This window comes from Equus caballus, chromosome 25 (assembly GCF_041296265.1).
Source record: "Equus caballus isolate H_3958 breed thoroughbred chromosome 25, TB-T2T, whole genome shotgun sequence".
Classification (NCBI taxonomy): domain Eukaryota; kingdom Metazoa; phylum Chordata; class Mammalia; order Perissodactyla; family Equidae; genus Equus; species Equus caballus.
In genome coordinates, this window is record NC_091708.1 from 7,671,274 (window position 1) to 7,674,843 (window position 3,570).

At 35.9% G+C, this 3,570-nt stretch overlaps 1 pseudogene; it reads right to left on the minus strand.

Annotated features, from left to right (window-relative positions):
• Positions 1 to 349: 349 nt before the first annotated feature.
• On the minus strand, positions 350 to 1,374 carry LOC138920829 (olfactory receptor-like protein OLF4; annotated as a pseudogene).
• Between the last annotated feature and the right edge of the window lie 2,196 nt (positions 1,375 to 3,570).

The following is a 3,570-nucleotide window of genomic DNA, read 5'->3' on the forward strand; positions in this document are numbered from 1 at the left end:
TGGGGAATCACACCTAGCTACAGATTTATGAGGCACCACAGAGCTCAGAACAACTCCCCACCATACCATTCAATGTGATAATATATACATAATATTAAACCATTTTATTTTGTGTTGAGTAGTTATGCAGCAACAGCTAACACATACAATAATCAAGTTATTCCATGAAATAAATGGAAATTTCCAATTGTTTTCATATCAAATGTTGGGAATAAATTAGGAAAATAGAAAAAAAGGAGGAAAAAACCTGTTAAATGTCAGAGAGAGAGAAAAGCATAATAAAGTATCTAAATTGTACAAAGAAGTTGAAAAAGTGATAATTCCAGGAAATAAATAAAAAAGGCAGGTTCTACTTCTGCAATGTGATTAAAGAAGCACAATTCTGACTCTGAGGCTTTGAGTCCTGCAATCTTGGGCATTTCTTCTGCCCAAGTATAACTGGCCCTTTTGAACTTGCCATCCCGAAGAATCTTTTCAGAGCCCCTTTTATTTCTTTATTCCTCAGACTGTAGATGAAGGGATTGAGCATGGGTGTGACAAGGGTGTACATCACTGAGGCTACTGCACTTGAGTGTGAGCTCTGGCTAGCAGCAGAGCTGCGGTACACTCCTAGGCTTGTACGAAAAAATAAGGAGACAACTGAGAGGTGAGATGCACAGGTGGAAAATGCTTTATACTTCCCTTGAGCTGCTGAGATTCCACATATACTGCAAACTATCTTAAAGTAAGAATAAATTATACCAGCGAGGGGACCACCACACAGCAGCATAGCTGTAAAATACATAACCATATTATTAAGAAAGGTATCAGAACATGCAAGTTGGATCATCTGATTGAGTTCACAGAAAAAGTGGATTTCCATGTGTGTACAGAATGAGAGTTGCAACACCATTGAGGTTTGTAAGAAAGAAGCAAGACACTTGTGATCCAAGACACTAGAAGCAAGATTCCACAGAGCTGATTGTTCATGCTGACCATGTAGTACAGGGGGTGACAGATGGCCACAAATCGATCATAGGCCATCATGGCCAGGAGATAGCTGTCCAGCCCCGAGAAGATTACAAAAATGTACAGCTGGGTGATGCAACCTGCATAGGTTATGACTTTGCTCTGCATCTGGATGTTCACCAACATCTTTGGGATGGTGGTGGAGGTGAAACAGATGTCTACAAATGACAGGTTGGAAAGAAAGAAGTACATGGGTGTGTGGAGGTGGGAGTCAGAGCTGACAGCCAAGGTGATGAGCAGGTTTCCAAGCACAGTGATCAGATACATGGAGAGAAAAGGCCCAAATGTGAAGGACTGCAATTCTGATTCCTCTGAAAATCCTAGAAGAAGAAATCCTGAAATGCCTGTTTCATTGCCTGATTCCATGTGGCTGGACTGAGTACCAGGAAAGAGGAAAATGACATTACTAATTTCACACAAATGGCATTACTCCCATAGTTGGAATGCTACAATTTCTATATTTTGCATTCAAAAAATCAATGTCAGTATTTTATGCATGGATTTGTTCTCTTTAAGTGATTCCCTGTTAATCTCTGATTAGGAATTTTTGACCCATTCTCAGTATTTTCCCCCAAGAGGTCATGCATTATACTGTTTTACTGAGTATACCTTTCATGCATTTGAGAAATATCTATTAAGTTTTGAACATGTTCCAAGCACTTTACAGGCAATGAGTATAGAGTGTTGAAAGACAGAAGCAACCACAATCCAATGATGGTGAAAGAATAAAAACAAATAAAAATAGCATATAATACACCAGATGATGGCAAGTACTATGAAGAAAAGAAAAGCCAGTATAAAGTAGAGAACAGGTAGGAGTTTTATTTTTTAATTGGTGTTCAGTAAACACCAGTAAATAAGGTGACTTTTGAAGAGAGAACTCAATGAAGAGAAGGCAGGAGCCAAGAGCATACCTGGGGAAGTGTGTGCCTGGCAGAGGGAACAACTACTGCAAAGGCCCTGAGGATTATACCACTTCATTTATTCACCCAAAAAAGGAAGCAAGTGTGAGAAGGGGAATAATAAAGACAATGTGATAGAGATGGTATATAATAATGACCATAGGGATCAAGGATATGAATATTTGCTCAAATTGAATAATTGTCTCAAAAAAACAAGAAATCTCTTTCACATTCCTCAACCTGTGAGATCTTCAAGTTTTAAAGATGTTTCACGTTGATTGGAGATGGAATTTCTAAACAGGTAGCAAAATAGGATTCTCTAATTTTGCTGGCAAAAGTGTGAAGTGTTACATGTTGGGAAAACAACCTGAAGCCAGCTTAGTATCAAAATATAGATTTTTTTAACTCATGATTTCTCACTCTTGGCACTATTTACATTCTTGGCTAGGTCATTCTTTGTTGTGGGGTCTGTCCCGTGCATTGTAGGATGTTGAGGATGCGTCCTCAGCTTCTACTGACAGCCCCTCATGTGACGCCAAATATGTCTTTGCCTGTTCCTCAGTGTCCTCTGGATGTTCTTGTTTTTGGGGGAACAATATTACCTCTGGTGGAGAAGTAGAATTTTAATATAACAATCTCAAAATACTTTTGTATAATTGTTATAATAGTAATGTATTGAGAGAGAATATGTAAGTGTGAATAGCACAGCCATAACATTTTGCAGACATTTAAATAATTAATTGGCTTTGCACTAATTATTGGATATAGGCCCATGAGCTATTACTGAGTAAGAAGGAAGAGTGGACACAGAAAACGAGATTTCACTAAGACATAAAGAGGATTTATTATGGGCACAAGATGCTACTCATGATTTTGTTAAAAGAGTATGAATATGTATGTGTGCATAGCATAGAAAGATAATTATAAAAGAAACTAAGAACTTATGGAATAAATATTGTCAAGAGGAATAAAATTAGGTTAAGTATAGTGGTTTAAAAACAACTGTATGAGGCAAAATTGAATAAGAATCTAAAACTAACATATATAGACATAAAATAATAATAATTTACTAATATCAACATGGGTTAGTAATTCCAGATTAAATTTCCAAAGACTTGGAAGTAAAAGAATAAAATAGAATGGCTTTTAAACTTTGCGAAGAACAGTATGTAAGTTATAATTTCTTCTTATATAAAGATATGTGGATTAAAATATCATTATGGAAGTTGAAGTTAACCTTTAATCAAGTGTAGAAACGAATGTCTTTCAGTTGATGGTCAAAGATAATGCGACTCTTAGAAATAGATCTAACCGAAAAAGGGCTGCAGGGAACAAGAGGGAATGAAAAGAATGTAAAAACTAGTTGGTAATATATATAAAGGGTGACATTAGCATTAAGTGTACAGAAGAAAATTTATTTTTACTTTTGTTTATATCAAATATTCCAAGTGAAGAGTATAAAAGTGAGAGCTAAATACTTCTGGGAAGAAAAATAAAATCTAAAAAAGCAATAGAAAGAACGCAACATGACTGAGTGATAAATTTGACCCCATATTACTAATAAACATGATTCCCCACATATTCATTTATACATAAAATAATTCAATGACAAAGAACAAAATTAGTGAAAAAAACTCTAGTTCCTTGTTTAGAAGAATGC